This window comes from Neovison vison, chromosome X (assembly GCF_020171115.1).
Source record: "Neovison vison isolate M4711 chromosome X, ASM_NN_V1, whole genome shotgun sequence".
Lineage (NCBI taxonomy): Eukaryota > Metazoa > Chordata > Mammalia > Carnivora > Mustelidae > Neogale > Neogale vison.
This window is the reverse complement of record NC_058105.1, coordinates 51,244,885-51,267,856: the sequence shown is the minus strand read 5'-3', so window position 1 is coordinate 51,267,856 and position 22,972 is coordinate 51,244,885. Positions and strand designations below refer to the sequence as shown.

Sequence of the window (22,972 nt, the reverse complement as noted above, 5' to 3'; positions counted from 1 at the left end):
TCTCTCAAATCACAAAATAGAATCCAGACTGCTGATCGTACAGACTAACGGACCAGGTTGTGCCGTCCAAAGCACCCAACATCACACTGTATAGACCAAGTACCTGAGCTTTGCTTTAAAAACAAAACAAAATAAAACAAAACAAAAACCTATTTATGATAGAAAATGTAAACAAAAATTTACAAAGCTTAGAAATTAAAGGCATCTTTTTACCCAGCTTTCTGTTTTGTTAAATTCTAATGTGGGTCCCGCAACTCTTCACAAATGATTCCTATACGGACTCATGGTTTAAAGCCTCCAGAATGAAAAGGCGTCTGAATTCTGACGTCCAAAGCACACTGAACGTCCCTGTGTCTCCTGTGCCCACATTTAATTTTATTTATTTATTTGTTTTTAAAGATTTTATTTGTTTATTTGACCGACAGAGATCACAAATAGGCAGAGAGGCAGGCAGAGAGAGAGGAGGAAGCAGGCCTCCAGCTGAGCAGAGAACCCGATGCGGGGCTCGATCCCAGGACCTGGGATCATGACCTGAGCCGAAGGCAGAGGCTTTAACCCACTGAGCCACTCAGGCGCCCCCCACATTTACTTTTAAATAAACAGCAGTAATATACGAAATCAGACTGACTTAGGACAAGCACTCCTGTTAGGCTGGAGAATATTATTGAACCCCAGCCCGGATCCACAAGGAAAAGCCTGTCAAGGAAGGGTGTGTGTGTGTGTGTGTGTGTGTGTGTGTGTGGCATGTATGGACACACACAGATGTGGACAGGGAGAGGTCCATACATGTCTCAGTATCGACAGTGCCAGACCATGCTTGCAGCGTGGCAGCAGGTGGGGAGAACTACGGTGCTGGGGAGCTGGGGCAGTCCAGACCAGTCTACATGACCGCGGTGCTATCTTAACTTCACCAAACTTGCCTGGAACTCCCCTCCAGACACACAGACTTCTCGTAAGATGAAGGAGTTCTTACACAAAATGCTCTGTGTTCACATCAATCTGTACTATTCAGAACAAACTGGTTCTGCTGGCAGAGATTGTGGGTTTGCAGGGACATTTAAGCTTTCATTAAACTGGAAAGGAATCAAGTCTTTAAGTCTACAAATTAGATATTTAATAGTTCCACAAATTTGGCCAAGTCCATGATGACATCTAGGATGTTTTCACCAAATTGTAGACGTAAATATGGAAATTGTCTTCAAACTTGATGAAATAGACCAATGGTTTGGCCTCCACTTGATGAATGACCATGCCAGTCCTCTTAGAGCTGTCCTCTTTGGCATGTTCCACCTGTTTGCCTATCACTGTCCACAACTTCTCCCGGCTCCCTTTCAGCTGGAGGAGAATCGTTAGAATCGGGCATAATGTTAAGGTTGGCTTCTTTATAATCATCTAAGAGCTGGTATATGAGCAAGACGGGTTCCTTCTTGTAGGTGATATAGAACCACGTGTTCATGATGGGGGTGCGTGCCAGGACCAACCCCCTCCACTCGTCCTTGGAGCCATCCTCTGTCTCAAACATGTGCACTACCACCTTGCCGATCATCGTTTGGGCCAGGTGCGCATCGCTATTCCGAGAGGTCATTGCGGGACGTCCTTTTCTTCATCATACTTGTAGACACACCAGCATGGCCTGCATTTGCTCTGGACCGCTGGCGAAGGGTCTTCCCGAATGGGGTCTCCATTCATCTGTATTTAAGTGAGCAGCACAGCTGCCGGACTAGGGTGAAATTTGAATACTCTCCAATTTCAAACTTTTCACAGAATTTCACTGTTCCTATTAATACAGCACCCAAGTGCCTCTTTTACAAGTTCAGCAGAAACATGTGGACTCATAAGGACTCTGCCAGCTGCCCAGGCCGCAGTCTGCAGCCCGCCTTCCCGCGCCACACTCCTGCCCGGGGCCCAACCCAGCCAGAGCGTGCCGCCCCGCCCCCGCTCCGCTCCGTTGCAGCCGCCCGCCCCCCAATAAATAAAAAAAATCTTTAAACGCACAAACAAACAACCTCTTCTGCACTTTTGAAAGAAAAAAATATATAATTTTATTCAATAAAATCTGGACTATCCTGTTTCTATGCAGTACTAATCATTTCAGACACTACTCTCCCTTCATTCCATTTTTCTTACGGCTTTTAGTAATTTTTAAATTCTTCACTGACCAAAGTGATAAGGTGTAATTTACATATGAACATTTATTCTACATATAAAATCATACATTATGACCTAAGCCAAATTATTATATTTTTTGTTTTCAAAATAGAGAAAAGAGTGCACAAATAGTTCAAAAATTCAATATACCTTAACAGATCTTGCTATTTACTCCAAAAGAGTTACTAGAAAGAAACTTCTCAACTGTTAAGGTTGAGCAGTTTGGTAACTGGGGAATAAATTTATTTTTCTTCAGTAGAGTGAATCATACTCTTCATAAATAAAGGTAGTAAGGAATTTATATCCAGAATTTACTAAAATAAAATAACCTAAATTTTAATTGCAACATACACTCATTAGGAGCTCATTACATGTAAGATTCTGTGCTGAGGGAATATGGCAATACAAAGATGGAAAAACTAAACTCTGTTGTCAGAGTTTACCGTCAAAAGGGGAAGAAAAAGACAAATGAGTGTTTAATAAATCAAAGTCACATGGTGTTCTTACCTATTCTTTATTTCACAGTCATGGACATGGACTTATTTTTCTTTTATGTCTTCTCAAAAGAAGCATGAATTAGCCCTAATTTGAGGGTATGACTGAAAGAGAAAACTTTCATATGAAGTTAGTTTTTTAAGATTTGCCCTTTGCTATTTTGTCCTAACATGCTTATTTGATTTTTCGAAAACTTAGTTCTTGATCTAGTGGCAATCAATCCATAGTTAAGTATCACTAAGTTCTGGAGAAAGCATGATGCTGTGTACTATCACTAATATTACATGCTATATTTTTGGAAGAAAGTTTCTCTGCTTGTATTGGAGTATACATGTCCTTCAAATTCCTTTTCATTTGAAAATATCAGAGCAGTGAAAGATACAAAGAGTGGAAGAAGTGTAACATGTGGGTAAAATCTATGACAAAAGTCAAATAAAGCTCGAGACAATTTCTCCAGCTTTGAAGGCCAAGAGAAGCGTACTAAAATAAATATGGTCAGAGAAATAAGAAGTCATACTTCCTTTCATAAGAACTAGATAGCATTTTTTTTCCTTCCTGGCGAAGCAATATAATTCCATATGCATATGCTACACTGGCTCTTTGTTCCCCTAATTGGAAGCATAATCTGCTGCATTGTAAGTCATGCTCAAATCACTCATTAAGGTCACGTTTATTGGTATTTTTGACTTATTTAGCAGATATTTCCTAGATGTGAGTAGGTATGATGTTAGTGCTACCAAGAGGCTCCGGAACAAAAAATTTATGAAAGATCAGCAGAAACAATTATGATCCTTTGATTATAGGGGTTGGTACATAAAGTTGGATTTAAAGCTATAGTAAGAACTTGCATTACTGAGAAACACATGACACTATGCTCCATTTTAATCCAAGACTGGGTGATTGAACAAAGGAAGAGCGGCAAAGACAAAGTTCCCACTGCTACCACTTTAAATATTAGTTTGCTGACTTTCCAGGTCTAGTAATGGTGAAGAAACTTATGATGGACTAATCTTTCACTCATACAATTACAAGATCCATGTTTATGCAGTTTTTATCCTGAAACTACTGCCAAAAACATGAATGGTGGGACAGGTAGAAATCAAGCAGAAAGCTTGGCTTGAAGAGTCAAATAATAGAATTAAAAGGTGCTAATTCGGGGCACCTGGGTGGCTCAGTGGGATAAAGCTTCTGCCTTCGGCTCAGGTCATGATCCCAGGGTCCTGGAATCGAGCCCCATGTCAGGCTCTCTGCTCAGCAGGGAGCCAGCTTCCCCCTCCTTCTCTCTCTGCCTGCCTCTCTGCCTACTTGTGATCTCTGTCAAATAAATAAAATCTTTAAAAAAAAAAGAAAGGTGCTAATTCACATGGAAATTAAGGGGAGAGATTCTGACAAAGAGGAAGCTACAGAGAGTTCCCAAATCTGCAAATAAACTCCCCTCAAATCCTTGTATGATCCACAAACTAAGCATTTATCAGGAGATACTTAAAAGAACCCAGGACAAAAGAAGAGCCAGAAGATTGAAAATGCAGCATAGATATTTCAACAAACACCACAGCAAGTAAACCAGATTTTAGGGTTTTAGAGGGGCATGGTTAATACCTAAGGCCTACTGCTAAAACCCTGGAATGGTCATGTCTTAGAGGTGGAAGTAATGTTACAATATCAAGGCATTCACCTGAGGACAAAGGGGAAAAAAATTGAAAAAGAGTCACACTAACAGAACATAAACCACTCCTAATGATCAGCAATAATGATCAGCAAATAATTTACAACAAATACTCTTCAGAGAATTATAAAGCAATCTGGAAACTTGAAAACACATTATCTAAAATGTCCGGACTTAAAAAAAATACTTGCAGAGAAACAGGAAAAATTGATTTATAATCAAGAAAAAAAGCAATTAGTGGAAAAGGTCTAGATGACCCAGATTATGGAATTAGCAGGAAAAGACTAAAGCAGGCATTATACATGTGGTTGAGATCATAGAAGAAAAGACTGTCAAATTGAGCAAACAATTGGGAAATCTCAATGAAAAAAATAAAATCTGTTTTAAAAACTAAATGGGTGTTCTATAATTCAAAAGTGAGATCTCAGAAATGAAAAATTCACTTAAAAATATATTGGGAATAATAGAAAAAATGGTCAGTGAACTTGAAGATATGTCAATCAAAAGTATCCATATGAAGAAGAGGAAGAAAGATTGATGCAAAAATGAAGAGAATATCTGTAACTCCCAAGACATTATCAGGCATCTAATGTACTTGAAATTAGAGTCCTAGAAGGAGAAAATGAGGCATAAAAATATTGTTAAACTAATAGTTTAAACATTTCCGAATTCAGTTTTTTAAAAACCCACAAAAACAAACATTAATTTGCAGATTCAAGAAGCTTAGCTAAAAATAGATTAAATTTAGGGAGAGAATGTTATGTCAACTTCCCACGAAAAACAATGCAAACCAAAGAAAAAAGAAATAACATCTTTAATATGTTGAAAAAGTTGTCAACACAGAATTCAATATCTGGTAAAAATATTCTTTCAAATGAGAGTGAAATAAAGCAATGTTAAGATAAACAGAAGCAAAAAAAAAAGATAAAAGCTAAGAGAATTTGTTATCAGAATATATAAACTATAAGAAACGCTAAAGATAGTTCTTAAGACTGAGGAATTTATACCAGATGGGAACTCAGATCTACAGGGAAAAAAAAATGAAAAGCATCATGAATGACAAATATGAAGGTAAGTTTTTAAAAATATCATTTGCCTCTTACCTCAATATTTTTAAAAGATAATAGTTTAAAGCAAAACAATTGCTTTGTTTAGTTTATAACTTATATAGATATAAAACATATGATAATAATAGCACAGAAGTTCATGAGTATATGAAATTTTAACCTTCAAAGTATTTTTATAAGAATAGACATAATATTTATTTTAAGTATAAAATAATGTGATTAGGATGCACAGTCAAATTCTTAGAGCAACTACTAAAAATAATAAGAGATATAATTAAGTATCCAATAGAGGAATTAAAAATGGAATAACTATTGAATTAACCCAAAGAAAAGGTTTTAATTAGAAGGTATTGATAAGTGTACCTACATTTCATGTAATATTGATGAAATTAGGTTGAAATCTATTATCTTGTTGGTTGTTAGAGATCTTTTTTTTTGCTCCATTTGGACTTTTCCAATAACTTTTACTAGATGAGGAAGCAAGACACAACCATATGCTGCCTTCAAGAACCATATTTAAATATAAAGATGTTTATATATTAAAAGTAAAAGAATATAAAAATATATACAAGCAAATGGCAAGCTTAAACAAGCTGAAATAATTATAAAAATATCAGACAAAAAAGAATTCAAGAAAAGAGGAATTATTGGCAAAACTAGGGACATTTATCTTTGTTGAATATACTTTTATCCTCCCCCCTGTGAGAGAACAAATAATAGTAAAAAAATCGTTATCTGAAAATACTATCAACTAGTTTGATTCTATTAACATTTTATAATGTTTCAATCCAACAACTACAGAAAACTCATTCTCTTCACATGCATATGAAACCTTAAGCAAGACAGACCATATGCTGCACCTTAAAATAAGTCTCAATAAATTTCAAAATTTAAATATTTTGGAGAATTTCCTCTAAGCACAATAGAACTAAATTATAAATCAGTAACAAAAAGGTATCCAGAAATATCCTCAAATTCTTCAAAATTAAATAGCCTACTTGTAAATTACCATTGAGTCAAAGAAGTAATTATAAGGGGAATTATAAAATAAATCTACCTGGATAGTGGATACGTAGAACAGCAATATGTTGTTTGTGTTACTTGTGAAGGAGAAGAAATTCAAGGATTTCAAAATAAGGAAGTTACAAAGCTGGATATTGATGTGGGATTTCCCTCTTAAAGCAGACTTGGAACATGTCAAAGAGGTTATTATTACTGGCATTATAAGTATGTCAATGTGAAGAATAGGAGCATTGCTGAGGTTTCTATAGTGCTGGCTACTTACATGCTTTTATTATTTTTTAATATAGGATCTTTTTTAAATTTTTTTTTTATTTGACAGACAGAGATCACAAGTAAGCAGAGAGGCAGGTGGGGACTGGGAAAGGCTCCCCGCTGAGCGGAGAGCTCAGTGTGGGCCTCGATCCCAGGACCCTGAGATCATGACCTGAGCTGAAGGCAGAGGCTTTAACCCACTGAGCCACCCAGATGCCCTACTTACATGCTTTTAAACTACTGCCTTTCTTAGAAGGAACTCAAATATGAGGAGCTATGCAAGTACCACTGAAGAGGACTCAGTGTGGAGCATGACTCTATACTCCTGATCATAGCCCTTTTTTGCAGGGCACCCTTTTTAAAAAACATGATAGTGTAAATCTTTCCATATTTTGAGTGAGAATTAATGCTCAGTGAAAGATGACTGGTTCATATAAAAAGAAAAAAAAAACTACCTGAGAGATAATGAAAACATAATATAGCAAAACGTGTGGGAACCAGCTAAAGTTGTGCTTAGTAAGAAATTTATAAGTTTGAATATAAAAAAGAAACAAGTCTTCTTTATAGAAAATCAGAAGGACTCAAAGTTGCTGATCATAGTTTTTACCCTATGAAGCTAAAAAAGGAAGAGCAAATTAAACCCAAAGTAAAGAAAGAAAATAATAAAGACAAAAGTGAAAATCAATGAAATAGAAAACATGAACAATAGAAAAACTAACAAAGAAAAATCCGGTTTTTTGAAAAGTTTAATAAAATGGATAAAATCTGATGCAGATCAATCAATCAATAAAAGCAAATACAAATAACACATATCAGGAATGAAAGCAGAAGTATTGATACAAATCCTACACACATTAAAAGGGTATCTAAGGAATATTACTAATAACTTTATGCTAACAAAACTGAAAAATTAGATTATATGGACTAGTTCCTTGAATGGCAACAATTTCCAAAACTGAGAAAAAAATAGAGAAAATTATAATAGCTCCAGGAAGCAATAGCAATGGAAAGAACATGCCAGCTTTCTTCTGAGTGAAAATATTACCTCCATTTTTTATTTGTTGAAATATCAAGAGGGAAATCCATGGTTCTGTGAATGGCAAAATCACTTTCTAATTTGGATTAGAAAGTCAGCTCTCACTGATCTTCCCTGCCCCCCCAATGTTAAAAGGTCAGATGTGGGCTCTTCAAAGCAAATGTAACACTATTAAATTAATTAAAATTATTTTAAAACTAACAAAGTAGTTAATGTGATTACTCTAATTTAGTTGATGAAAATTTAATGTTATTTTTTTAAAGATTATTTATTTATTTATTTGACAGAGAGAGAGAACAGAAGTAGGCAGAGAGGCAGGCAGAGAGGGAGAGGAGGAAGCAGGCTCCCCGCCAAGGAGAGAACCCAATGCGGGGCTTGATCCCAGGACCCTGGGATCATGACCTGAGCTGAAGGCAGAGGTTTTAACCCTCTGAGGCACCCAGGGGCCCCAAAATTTAATGTACTTAAGACAAAAATATTATTATTAAATGCTTTCCATTTGGGAATAAAATGGAAAATTGTAGTAAGATCTCACATAAAATAAATTGAATGTATAATACAAGTACTCTCATACAAAGAAAATTTGCAAATCACGAGTTCTTGTTGATAAGTTCTATCAAATATTTAAGAAGGAAATAACATTGATGTTATACTAACTCTTTTTTTATACTAACTCTTTTAGAAGTGAAGGAGGAGAGAATCTTTTCCAAGTTTGTTTTATGAGGCCAAGATAAGCCAGGTACCAAAAACCTGACAAAAAACCTGACAAGAACAGAAAATAACATCCAATGTCCTTCATGAGTATAGATCAAAAAAAATTCTTAAAAATTCTTAACACAATATTAGTAAATTGAATACAATAATATTTTATAAAATGATACATCATGAATAAGTGGTGTTTATTCCAATAATGCAAAATTGGTTTAACATTGAAAAACAATGTAATTCACCATTTTAAAAGAATAAAGAAGAAAAATCATAAAATTATCTTCATAAATGCAGATGAATTCTTTGACAAATTCCATATTTCTTTATGGTTCAAAAGCAAAATATGCTAAAGAAAGTAGGAATGGGGTGTCTGGGTAGCTCAGAAGGTTAAATGTGTACCTTCAGCTCAGGTCATGATCCCAGAGTTCTGCAATTGAGCCCCACATCAGGCTTCCTGCTGACCAGGTTCTCTCTTTCCCTCTGCCTGCTGCCCCCTCTGCTTATACTTTCTCACTCTCTATCAAATAAATAAAATCTTAAAAAAAATGTAGAAATAGAAAGAAATTTACTCAATTTATTAAGGGGGATCTACAAAAACCTTTGGCTAATATCTTTCTTAATTTTGAACTAGTGGATGCATTTCACCTAAAAGTAGGAACAAGACAAAATGTCTTCTACCCCCATTATTCTTCAGTATTGTACTGGATGTCCTAGCCAGTCCAATAAGTCAACAGAAAGGTACAGAAAGTATAAAAATTGGAAAGGAAAAATTAAAACTCTTTTTAAGTAAAGAGGACATGATTATATATGTAGAAAATCATAAAGGATGTACATATTAGGGGAACCTGGGTGGCTCAGTGGTTTAAAGCCTCTGCCTTTGGCTCAGGTCATGATCCTGGGGTCCTGGGATTGAGCCCTGCATGGAGCTGTCTGCTCGCAGGGAGCCTCTTCCTCCTCTCTCTCTCTCTCTCTGCCTGCCTCTACCCCTACTTGAGATCTCTGTCTGTCAAATAAATAAACAAAATCTTAAAGAAAGAATGTGCATATTAATGATTAGAAATGAAAAGTAAAATTACCAAGGTCTTAGAATGCAAGATCAATATATAAAAATTAAAAAAAAAGGTGTTTCAGTGTATTAGCAGTATGCAACTGAAATTAAGTTCTTAAAGATTTTATTTATTTATTTATTTGACAGAGAGAGATCACAAGTAGGCAGAGGCAGGCAGAGAGAGAGAGAGAGAGAGGAAAGCAGGCTCTCCGCTCAGCAGAGAGCCCGATGTGGGACTCGATCCCAGGACCCTGGGAACATGACCTGAGCCGAAGGCAGCGGCTTAACCCACTGAGCCACCCAGGCGCCCCTGAAATTAAGTTTTTAAAAAGATTTATTTATTTATTTGAGAGAGAAAGCTGTGGTGGAAGGGCAAAGAGAGAGGGAGAGAATCTCAAGCAGACTCCCTGCTGATCAGGGGGCCCACCACAGGGCTCCATCTCATGACTCTGATATCATAATCTGAGCCAAAACTAAGAATCATACACGTAACTGACTGATACACCCAGATGCCCCAAAAAATAAATTTTTAAGAGAAAAAAAATACTTGAGAATAATTAGAATAAGAGATATACAAGACATCTACAGTAAAAACATCAAAGTATTGTTAGATAAATTTAAACATTCCTAAATAAATAGAGAGGACTTTTGGGTTCTGGTCCAAAATATAAAGAGTTTAGAAGTTATGACATCTAAAACAAACAAAAAGTATCACTCTGTCTTCACAAGGGAAAAAAAAAAAGCTCAACAAATTGAGAATCAACAACTCTTTTTCAAGGAATTGAGGGATCTAGTAGGGACTTGATGTCACAGGGCAAGCTGCCATCCTGAAAACTGAAAATACAAGCAAACACAAAGAATCGCAATTTACTAGGAGCAGAAATCTGCTGCTGGAGCCAATACTACAAGGAACACTTAGACTGTGATTGACAGATTGTTGGATGCTCAGTGTGGATGAGCTTGAGGACTAAAAAATGGGTACCCTAGTCTTAGAGATGCCTGCACATTTTTTTTAAAGTTTGTTCAGGAACACCACTATATTTTCAGGTTGAAGCAGAGGAAAAAAATCATGCTTCTGGGAGGGGAAGAGGAAAGTAACAATTCTGAAAAGCCCCTGGAACACTCTGCTATTCTTAAAAAATAGTCTGTTCTGAAAGGAAACTTTTGCCAGAGCATAAACAACTTGAGTTTTATGAGACCTGGAAGAAAGGAATTTTCCATCTCCAGTTACATCTAGTCTTTCTGACTCACCTACTATGGAAAAACAAGTAGTTGTGAAGGTTACAACCCAGGGATACAGGCTTACTAAAATATTGAGACCTAATCATAGAACTATACTCCACTCTTTCCGTTATATCTTAGTACAACATCAGTCAGATCACTGTACAATAACAGATTATAGCTAAATAATACTGCAAGTCTCAGACTCTACTGAAGGAGTTTCTAAAGAAACCCAAAGACAACAGGAGAGAGAAATAACACTAGAGGAAATTTTAGCCTGTGACACCTACAGCAACAGTGAATAATAAACACAGCCTAACTTCCAGTTAGATAAAATAAAACCTCATACTAAAGGTTGATTTACCTCAATCCCTATTACTCAGTATGTCATGTCTAAACTACCAACAGAAAATAACAAGGCATGCTGAAATACAAAGACAGTTTGAAGAGACAGAGCAAACATCCAACCAGACTCAGATATGGCTGAGATTTTGGAATTATTAATAAATAATTTAAAATTACTATGATTGATATGCTAGAAACTTTAACCAAAAAAAGTGAACATGCAAGGAATGGATGGATAATGTAAGCACATAGACAGAAGGTCAATGAAAAAATTAAAAGGAAGTGCTAGAAATAAAAAAAATACTGTAATAAAGTGAAGAATGCCATTGATAGGCTAATCAGTAGAATGGAGAAGGCCAAGAAAGAATCAGTGAACTTGAAGATATGAAAATAGAAACTTTGAGAAATGAAAAGTCAAGAAAAAAAAAACAGCTACCCAAGAAATGTGAGATAATTACAAAAGGTATAATATACATATATATTCATATATATTATACATATATACACATATAATATACATATATTATTTATATAATATACATATATATTCATATATTATATAATATACATATATATACATATATATTCAGGGAATACCTGAAGGAGAAGCAAGCACGAAAGAAATTGAAGAAATATTTGAGGTAATATTGGCTAAGAATTTTCCAAAATTAATGACAGATAAATGGAGATACATGCCATATTCAAAGATTGGAACATTCAATATTTTTAGTATGTCAACATTCCCCAACTTGATCTATAGACTCAAAGCAATCTCAGAAAAAAAATCATTTTTATAAAATTAACATGTAGGCTCTAAATTTATGGGAATAAAAAGAAAATTTAAGAGTCAAAACAATTAAAAAAATTTGTGTATAAGATTTTATTGACTGCAAGGCTACTATAAGTCTACAGTAAGGAAGAAAATGTTGCATTGGCATAAGGATTGGTTCTCTGGTCTATGTATCTGAATGTTCACATATATACTGTCAATTGAATTTTGAAAACGTTTTGAAGGCAATTCAATGGCAAAAGGCCTTTCAACAAAGTGTGCTACAAAAATATGGTAAACATATAAAAAAACAACCAATCTTGAGCCCTACCTCACAGCATGCATACCAATTAATTAGAGATGCACCATAGGTGTAAACATTAAAGAGGAACTACAAAGCTTCTAAAGGAAAACATAAAGCATATCTTGACAATTCTGAAGTAGACAAAAATTTCTTTGAAAAAAAACAAAATCAATGCTCATAAATTCAAAATTCAAAGGTTGAATTCATTAAAAACTTGTTATAAAAATGAAAATATAAGCCACAAACTGGGAAAAATATTCACAATCCATATATCTGAAGATGACTCATATGTAGACTATATAATTAATGCCTACAAATCAACAATAAAATAACTCAGTAAGATGCCAAAAAAGTTGAGTAAATACTTCATAAAATAAGATATCCAAAGGCTAGTAAGCACACAGAAAGGTACATAACATCATTAGTCAACAGGGAAACAAATCAAAATCACCTTAAGATTCAAACCATCTGATAAACCATTGCCCATCCAGTAAAATGCCTAACATTTGGGGGGGGGAAGAGGAAAAGAAAAGACTAAATTTTGGTGAAGGTGTAGAAGGACTAGACCTCTCATATATTGCCGATGGGAGTATAAAAATGTTACAACCATAATGGAGAACTGCATGGATATTTCTTATAAACTCAAATATAAAACCCAGTGACCTGTAATTGCACTACTACATATTTACTCAAGAGAAATCAAACAACATATCCATAAGAAAACATCTATAATAATGATGATAGCAACTTAATTCATAGTAGCTCCAAACTGGAAACAACTGAAATATGCATTTAAAGAAAAATGAGAAAAAACATATAGTAGTATTTAGAAAATAGAATACTAGTCAACAATTTAAAAAAAAAACAATTAAAAAAGGTGCAAGATACAAATGCATATAACATGGATGAATCTCAAAAACATGATGCTGGTTGAGGGAAGATGGCAGCTGAGTAAGAGGACCATAGGCTTGTCTCTTCCCAGGAATACAACTAGATAACTATCAAATCATCAGTGATCTGATTTCCTCTGTCCCAGAAATACCTCAGAAAAAAACCTGAAGACTGACAGAACAAACTAACAAATAAAGGAGCAGAAAAGGCTACATCAAAGAAGGTAAGAAGTGTGGAAACATGGTTTTAGGAAAGAAAGGGATGGAAGGTTCTGTGGAGGTGAGGAAGGGGTACCTATGGAGAAAGGGGAGTGAGTAGAGGACACAGGGGACTGCACAAGAAGAACTTTTCCCTAAAGTCATTGGCTTAGAAAACAAGAGAGGCTGGTTTTTGTGAGTTCTTGAAGCTAGTGGGCCTTAAAGCCTGAAGCTTTAAAGGTCAGTGGGCTTGGCTGGGGTAGAGCCCAGAAGTCACTGTGCTGCTCCTGGAGTGAAGACAGGCCAACAACCCAGAGTCAGAAAGTCTGGAAACACTAAATTGAAAAATACCTGGAGCATATAAGGTGGAGATTATTTGCTCTTCTCAGAGTACTTCCTTGAGAGGCAGTGTTCATGCCTCTCCATGAACAAAGGAGTTGTTAGCCAGTGCCATTTCCCTGCCCTATTCCTAAGCCCAAACACATATATAACTGCTAGAAGCAAAGCAGTGCTGACACTAGCTGCCTAACTTGTTTATACCAATTCCCACAGTGCTCTGATAGGACTGCTCTTCTCAGCCAAGCATGCCTCAGTTCCAGCACAGTGGGCCCCTCCCCATAGAAGACCAGCACAAGCTACTGCTCACTTCATGTCCCTAAAGACCGGCATTTTAAAGGTCAGCAGGCTTGGGTGGAATAGTACAAGGAGGGCACTTCTTTGCTTCTGGAGAAAAGGCGGGCAAAAAACCTAAAAGCAGACAAAATGGAAACAACAATCTGAAAAATGCCTGAAGGAGAGAGGGAGGAGATTATTCACTTTTCCTGGAACACTTCCCTAAGAGGAAGCATTCACAGAGACTCCTCTCCATGAACAAAGGAGGTTGCTGGCACCATTTCCTCCCCTTATCCCTCAGCAGAAATGCAGAGGCACCTATAGGAAGCAGCACAGCACCAACACTGGATGCCTAACTGGCGCAAATGAATCCCCACACCCTTGCACTGTGACAGTACTGCCCTTTTCAGGCAATCTTCCCTCTGTGCCAGTGCAGTGGACCCCTCCTCCAGAAGAACAAACCTCTGCCTATGCCTTGTCTCCTGACCAGAGAGTTGTGCAGGTCTTCAGTTCTAGTGGAACTAGTATCAGGTCTCATTTTACAAGAAGACCAAACACACCTAGTTAAAACTCACAACACTCTGGCCAAGGACCAAATAATGTTCACTGTAGGCAAGGACACCCTTTGCAGATGACTGGCCTGAAAGAGCAGCCAAAACACAACAGCAGAGCCCATGGAGCACACGCCAGAGACACTCCATGGAATGCCAGGCACTGGACATTAAGTGATCTCTTCTTCCTAGGACCATTAGTTTTAGAAGCAGAAGACATAACTGGCTTTTCTAACACAGAGAAGACAGTACAAAATATCAAGATGGAGGAATTTATCCCAAAGGAAAGAACAAGATCAGGCCATGGCCAGAGATCTAAGTGAAATAGATATAAGCAACATGCCTGATATAGAATCTAAAACAACAAAAATAAATATACTCACTGGGCTTGAGAAAATAATAGAAAATATCAAGAAGACCCTTACTATAGAAATAAAAGAATTAAAAAAGAATCAGAGTTGAAAAATGTAATAAACAAGATTGGAAACAGGCTTAATGCAATGAATAGTAGGCTGAAAGAAGCAGAGAAGTGAATTAGTGGTATGGAAGAAAAATAAATCTTCGACAAAACAGGAAAAAATATACAGTGGAAAAAAGACAGTCTCTTCAATAAATGGTGCTGGGAAAGCTGGACAGCTATATGTAGAAGAATGAAACTCGACCATTCTCTTACACTGTACACAAAGATCAACTCAAAATGGATAAAAGACCTCAACGTGAGACAGGAATCTATCAGAATCTTAGAGGAGAACATAGGCAGTAATCTCTTCGATATCAGCCACAGCAACTTCTTTCAAGATACGTCTCCAAAGGCAAAGGAAACAAAAGCGAAAATAGACTTCTGGGACTTCATCAAAATCAAAAGCTTCTGCACAGCAAAGGAAACAGTCAAAAAAACAAAGAGGCAACCCACGGAATGGGAGAAGATATTTGCAAATGACAGTACAGACAAAAGGTTGATATCCAGGATCTATAATGAACTCCTCAAACTCAACCCACATGAAACAGACAAACACATCAAAAAATGGGCAGAAGATATGAACAGACACTTCTCCAATCAAGAAATACAAATGGCTATCAGACACATGAAAAAATGCTCATCATCATTAGCCCTCAGGGAGATTCAAATTAAAACCACATTGAGATATCACCTTACACCAGTTAGAATGGCCAAAATTAACAAAACAGGAAACAACATGTGTTGGAGAGGATGTGGAGAAAGGGGAACCCTCTTACACTGTTGGTGGGAATGCAAGTTGGTGCAGCCTCTTTGGAGAACAGTGTGGAGATTCCTCAAGAAATTAAAAATAGAGCTTCCCTACGACCCTGCAATTGCACTCCTGGGTATTTACCCCAAAGATACAGATGTCGTGAAAAGAAGGGCCATCTGTACCCCAATGTTTAGAGCAGCAATGGCCACAGTCGCCAAACTATGGAAAGAACCAAGATGCCCTTCAACGGATGAATGGATAAGGAAGATGTGGTCCATATACACTATGGAGTATTATGCCTCCATCAGAAAGGACGAATATCCAACTTTTGTAGCAACATGGACGGGACTGGAAGAGATTATGCTGAGTGAAATCAGTCAAGCAGAGAGAGTCAATTATCATATGGTTTCACTCATTTGTGGAGCATAACCAATAGCATGGAGGACAAGGGGCGTTAGAGAGTAGTAGGGAATTTGGGTAAATTGGAAGGGGAGGTGAACCATGAGAGACTATGGACTCTGAAAAACAGTCTGAGGGGTTTGAAGTGGCGGGGGGGTGGGAGGTTGGGGTACCAGGTGGTGGGTATTATAGAGGGCACAGCTTGCATGGAGCACTGGGTGTGGTGAAAAAATAATGAATACTGTTTTTCTGAAAATAAATAAATTGGGAAAAAACAAACAAACAAAAAAAAAACAAAAAAACAAAAAAAAAATAAAGAAAATAATAAAGCTGAACCAAAGAAAGAGAGAAGAATTATACAACAGGAGAATAGACATTGGGAACTCAGTGACTTCATCAAACATAATATTTCTATTATAGGAGTCCCAGAAAGAGAGAGGAAAAGGGGCAGAAATAATAGCTGAAGACTTCCCTAATCTGGGTAAGGAAATGGATTTCCTTCTGCAGGCACAGAGCACGCTCATAAAAATAAACAAAAGTAAGCAAACACAGAGCCATATTGTAAGGAAATTTGCAAAACATAGTGATAAATAAAAAATCTTAAAAGCAGCAAGACGAAAGTAGTCCTTAAAGTGTAAGGGAAAACACATTGGGCTAGTTGCAGCTTTCTCAACAGAAACTTGACAAGCTAGAAGAGAGTGGCATGATATATTCAACATGCTGAGTGGAAACAAACTGAAGCCAAGAATACTCTATCTACCAAGGCTATCATTCAGAATAGAAAGAGAGAAAAAGAGTTTTCAAAACAAACAAAAACTGAAAGAGTTAGTGACCTCTAAACCAGCCCTTCAAGAAATATTAAAGAGGACTCTTTGGAAAGATCAAAAGTGACAAAGAAAAGAAATGATGAGAGAAACTCTCCAGAAACCATTATAAAACAAATAATAAAATGGCAATAAACATATATCTATCAGTAATTACTCTGAATGTAAATGGCTTAAACACTAATCAAAAGACATAATTTGTCAGAATGAATTAAAAAAAAAAGACCCATCTATATGCTTCCTACAAGAGCCTCATTTTAGACCTAAAGTTACCTGCAGATCAAAAGTGAGGAAATGTGGAAATATTTATCACACAAATGGGTATCAAAAGAAAGTTGAAGTAGCAATACTTATATCAGACAAACTAGACTTTAAGACAAAGTTTGTAACAATAGATGAAGAAGGGCACTATATGGTAATAAAGGCGGCAATCCAAAAAGAAGATCTAACAATTTCAACTATTTATGCATTCAATATGGTACCATCCAAATATATAAAAAATTAATAATAAGCATAAAGGAAATCATTTATGATACAATAATAGTAAGGAATATTAATACCTCCTTATAGATTATCTAAACAGAAAATCAAGAAGAAAATAGTGACTTTGAATAACAAACTAAAACAGATGGATATAACAGATATATTCAGATCATTCCATCTTAAAACAGAAAACTACACATTCTTTTCAGGTGCACATGGGACATTCTCCTGAATAGACCTCATACTAGGTCACAAAACAGGTCTCAACAAGTACAAAAAATTGAAATCATACTATGCATCTTTTCTGACCATACTATGAAACTTGAGGTCAACTACAAGAAAAACTTTGAAAAGACTACACACATGGAGGTTAACCAGCATGGTACTAAACAATGCATGAGTCAACTAGGAAACCAGAGAAGAAATAAAAAAAACAAAAACAAAAACAAAAACACAACAACAACATGGAAATGAATGAAAATAAAAATACAAAGGCCCAAAACATTTGGGATAAGCAAAAGTGGTAATTTAAGAAAGATGTATATAGCAATACAGGCCTACCTCTGTCGTGGCTGGCGTGACAAACCGACCAGGAATGTGAGGGTAAGAGGATGGTGACAAGAAATTAAGAGACAAAGAGATGGAGGCAGGAGGAGCACCAAGGAGGATGTCTCATAGTGCCAAAGTTTATTTTGCAGAGTTCTGATTTATACCACACAGTAAGGGAATCACCTCCTGTACATCTGGTGCTAGTTTCTATTTTGGCCTGAGAGTAGCTGGCCATGCAGAGGTATCAGACAGCCTTGACCTTCGTGGTTTGGACACTTAGGCCATAACTCAATATTCACAAAACACAGGAGCCTTATTAACTTAGTCTTGAGACAACAGCTGCAATGGCAACAAGCCAAACCTTACAATGTTCTCATAACAATCACCAGGGAAAAACGGTGGCACTCTAGCTCACCACCTCTGAAAGTCCTTGGTTGAAGAGGTTCCCAAGAACTGTTGCTCTATTAGGTTAACCCCTTTCTAGGCACAAGGCTCCCAACATACCTCAAGAGAAGAAAAATCTCAAATAAACAACCAAAACTTACACATAAAGAAGATAGAAAAAGAAAGACAAATGAAACCTAAAGCCACAGAAGGAAGGAAATGAAAAAAGATTAGAGCAGAAATAAATGGTATAGAAACTAAAAAAACACAATACTATAGATCAATGAAACCAGAAGCTGGTTTATTAAAAACATGAATAAAATTGATAAATCTAGCCAGACTTATCAAAGAGAAAATAGAAAGGACCCAAATAAATAAAATCGCAGGGAAGAGAGGAGAAATAACAATCAATACCACAGAAATACCATTATAAGAGACTATTATGAAAAACTTTGTACCAACAAACTAAACAACCTAGAAGAAATGGATAAATTGCTAGAAGCATATAAATAATAATACTGAACAGGAAGAAATAGAAAACATGAACAGACTAATAGCCAGCACAGAAATAGAGTCAGTAATAAAAACTCTCCCAAACAAAAGTCCAGGGCCAGATGGCTCCCTAGGGGAATTCTACCAAACATTTAAAGAAGAGTTCATACTTACTCTTCCTAAAGTATTCAAAAAAAAAAGAAGAAGAAGAAAAGAAAAGGAAGAAAGAAAAGAAAAAAGAAAGAAAGAAAGAAAGAAAGAAAGAAAGAAAGAAAGAAAGAAAGAAAGAGTAAAGAAAGGAAAATTCCATACTTGTTTTATGAGATCAACATTACCCTGATACCAAAACCAGATGAAGACTCCATAGAAAAGAATGACAAGCTAGTATCCTTGATGAATATAGGTGCAAAAATTCTCAATAAAATACTAGCAAACTGAATCCAACAAAACATTAAAAAAAATAGTTCACCACGATCAAGTGGGATTTATTTCTGGGTTGCAAAGATGGTTCAATATTTATAAATCAGTCAAAGTGATTGATTATGCTACATTGATAAAAGATACTATAAGAACCATATGATCTCAATGATACAGAAAAAAAAAAACACTGGACAAAGTATAGCATCCATTAATGATAAAAACCCTCACCCAAGTAAATTTAGAGGGAACCTATTTCAATATAATGAAGGCCGTATATGAAGAATCCTCAGCTAATTTCTCCAATGAGGAAAAACTGAGAGCTTTTCCTCTATGATCAGGAACAAGACAGGGATGCCCACTCTCATCAATGTTATTTAGCTTAGTACTGGATGTCCTAGCCACAGCAATCAACAACAAAAAGAAATAAAAGACATCCATATCAACAAGGAAGAAGCAAAACTTTCCCTATTTGTAGATGACATGATACTCTATATAGAAATCCCCCCCAAAAACTCCACCAATGTGGTGGAGTCACAAGATACAGAATCAATGTACAGATATCTGTTGCATTTTATATACTAATAATGAAGCATAAGAAAAAGATATTAAGTAATTGATTCTATTTACAATCACCAGAAGTCATAAGATATTTAGAAATAAACCTAACAACAGAGGTGAACGTCCTGTGCTCTGAAAACTATAAACACTGATGAAGGAAATTGAAGATGCAATGGAAAGACATTTCATCCTCATGGATCAGAAGAATAAATATTGTTAAAATGTCAACACTACCTACAGCAATATATATATTCAATGCAACCCCTATCAAAATACCAACAGCATTATTTACAGAACTAGGACAAACAATCCTAAAATTGGTATGAAGCTATAAAAGACCATGAATAGCCAAAGCAAACTTGAAAAAGAAAAGCAAAGCCTGAGGCATCACAATTCTGGACTTCAAGTTATATTACAAAGCTGTAGTGATCAAGGTATTATAGTACTGGTATAAAAATACACACATGGATCAATAGGACAGAATAGAAAACCCAGAAATGAGCCCACAAGTATATGGTCAATTTCTGTTTGACAAAGCAAGAAAGAATATCCAATGGGAAAGACAAACTCTTCAACAAATAGTGTTGGGAAAGCTGGAGGACAGCCTGCAAAAGATTGAAAATGGACCACTCTTTTTTACAGCATACACAAACATAAATGCAAAATATTTGAAGACCTAAATGTGGGACAGGTAGTCATCAAAATCCTAGAGAGAACACAGGCAGTAACCCCTTTGACATCGGTCATAGAAACTTCTTTCTAGATATGTCTCCTGAGGCAAGGGAAACAAATGTAAAAATAAACAATTTGAAATACAATAGTTTCAAAAGCTTCTGCACAGTGAAGGAAATAATAATAATAAAAAAAAAACTTAAAAGGCAACTATGGAGTGGGAGAAGATATTTGCAAATGACATATATGATAAAGGGTTAGTATCCAAAATATATAAAGAAATTATCAAACTCAAAACTCTAAAACCAAATAATTCAATTAAAAATTGGCAGAAAACATGAATTGACATTTTTTTCTAAAGAAGACGTACAGATGACCAACAACAAATGCATGAAAAGATGCTCAATATCACTCATCATCAGGGAGATAAAAATCAAAACCACAATGAGATAGCACCTCATGCCCATCAGAATGGCTAAAATCAACAACACAAGAAACCACAGGTCTCGGCAAGGATGTGGAAAAAGGGGAACTCTTGCACTGTTCGTGGGAATGCAAGCTAGTGCACCCACTTTGGAAAACAATATGGAGTTTCTTCAACAAGTTAAAAATAGAACTACCCTATGATCCAGCAATTGCATTTCTAGGAGTTTCCCCAAAGAGTGAAAAAAATACTAATTCAAAGTGATAGATGCATCCTGACATTTCTAGCAGCATTATCAACAATTATCAACAATACTCAAACTGCCAAAGTGTCCATTGACGGATGAATGAATAAAGAAGAAGTGGTATAAATATATACAGTTACATATTAGCAAGACACTAAAAATTAATTTTCACCTTTTTCAGCAACCTGGATGGAATTAGAGAGTATTGTGCTAAGTGAAATGATTCAGAGATAGGCAAATACCATATGAATTCACTCATATACAGAATTTATGAAACAAAACAAGGGAGCAAAGGGGAAGGGGGCGGGAACCAAGAAATAGGCTCTTAATTATATAGAACACATTGATGGTTACAAGAAAGGAAGTGGGTGAAGGAAAATTTTAAATAGATGATGGGGATTAAGGAGTACAATTTTGGTGATAAGCACCAGGTTTTGCATGGAAGTGCTGAGTCACTATATTGTATACCTGAAATTCATGTTACACTGTATTTTAACTAACTGGAATTCAAATTAAAAACTTCATAAAAAAGTAAATACTTCATAAAACAAAAAATGAAAAACAACAACAACAACAAATTATTCTCACGGAATGCAGAAAAACACAAAAGATTATGGGCTGTATACTTAAATTGATATGAAATTTGGAATAGATATTACTAATTTATTTTTGTAGATATCGGATCAGTCATTGCCTGGAGCAGGGGCTGGAAAGAATACGTTTTAAAGGGGAATTGAATATAAAAACACCCAAAGGAACTTTATAAAGTGATGCAATTTTATTTTCTTTCTTTAGTTTTTTTTTCTAATTTAAAATTAACTTAGTTAACATATTGCATATTGTTAGCTTCAGGAGTAGAATTTAGTGATTCATCAGTTGCATATAGCACCCAGTGTTCATTACATCAAGTGTCCTCCTTAATGCCCATCACCCAACTATTCCACCCTCCCACCAATCCCCCTCTAGCAACCCTCAGTTTGTTCTCTATAATTAAGGGTCTCTTATGGTTTCCCTCTCTCTCTGTTTTCATCTTATTTTATTTTTCTTTCTCTTCCCCCATGTTCATCTGTTTTGTTTCTTGAATTCCACACATGAGTGTTATTTGATTGTCATTATAAGTAGATAACTACATACATTTGTCAAATTCCCAAAATTTTCTACCTAAAATCTTGGTATTTAACTATATATAAATTATATCTCAATAAATAAAATATTAAAAAAGTAGATATTAAGAAAGTTACAATTTCAATTTTTTTTAATGTTTTATTTATTTATTTGTGAAAGAGAGCATGCACAAGCAGAGGGAGAAGCAGGCTCTCCACTGAGCAAGAAGCCCTATGTGTGACTCAGCCCCAAGACCTTAGGATCATGACCTAAGCTGAAAGCATATGCTTAACCAATGGAGACACCCAGGTGTCCCCACAATTTCCATTCTTTATAATTACTGAATAATTGTTTATAAGAAAGGTAGTACTAGTAGTTTTTATAAAGGAGAATATGCATTTTGGAAGATCTGTATGTTTTGTTTTCTTTTGAATTCATATTATGGAATCTAGAGCTTGGATCTAAGGATTATTCTTGAGAGAAGATATTTTTGGAGGAAATTTTATGATCCATTCACCAACTAGAATGGAAAACAATGGTCCGTAGATGTACTACTGTTAGTTATACATGCCAGGCCAAGGCCCGAGCTTTGCATCAGGAAATGAATTTTATCCCTTCAAATACATTTTCCATTGGCATAATATCCATTAGCTTGCTTTCTAAGCAGGGTGGATGTTTCATTTCTTTTATTTCAAAAATGGTTGATTCTTTAAAACCAATTCAAGAAAACTTAAAAAGCCAAGTCCCAGCTTAAGAAAAATGGTTGAAAAGTTGAACTTGTGTAACTTGAATATATGAGACCAAAATGATTAATCAGTAGTGTCAGTAGCCATGGTTGCCTGAGGATGTTAACAATGTTACAGTATAGTGAAGTG

The 22,972-nt window shown here is 35.7% G+C and overlaps 1 pseudogene; it reads right to left on the bottom strand.

Moving 5' to 3' along the window:
* Positions 1 to 1,117: 1,117 nt before the first annotated feature.
* On the bottom strand, positions 1,118 to 1,585 carry LOC122896571 (annotated as a pseudogene).
* Between the last annotated feature and the right edge of the window lie 21,387 nt (positions 1,586 to 22,972).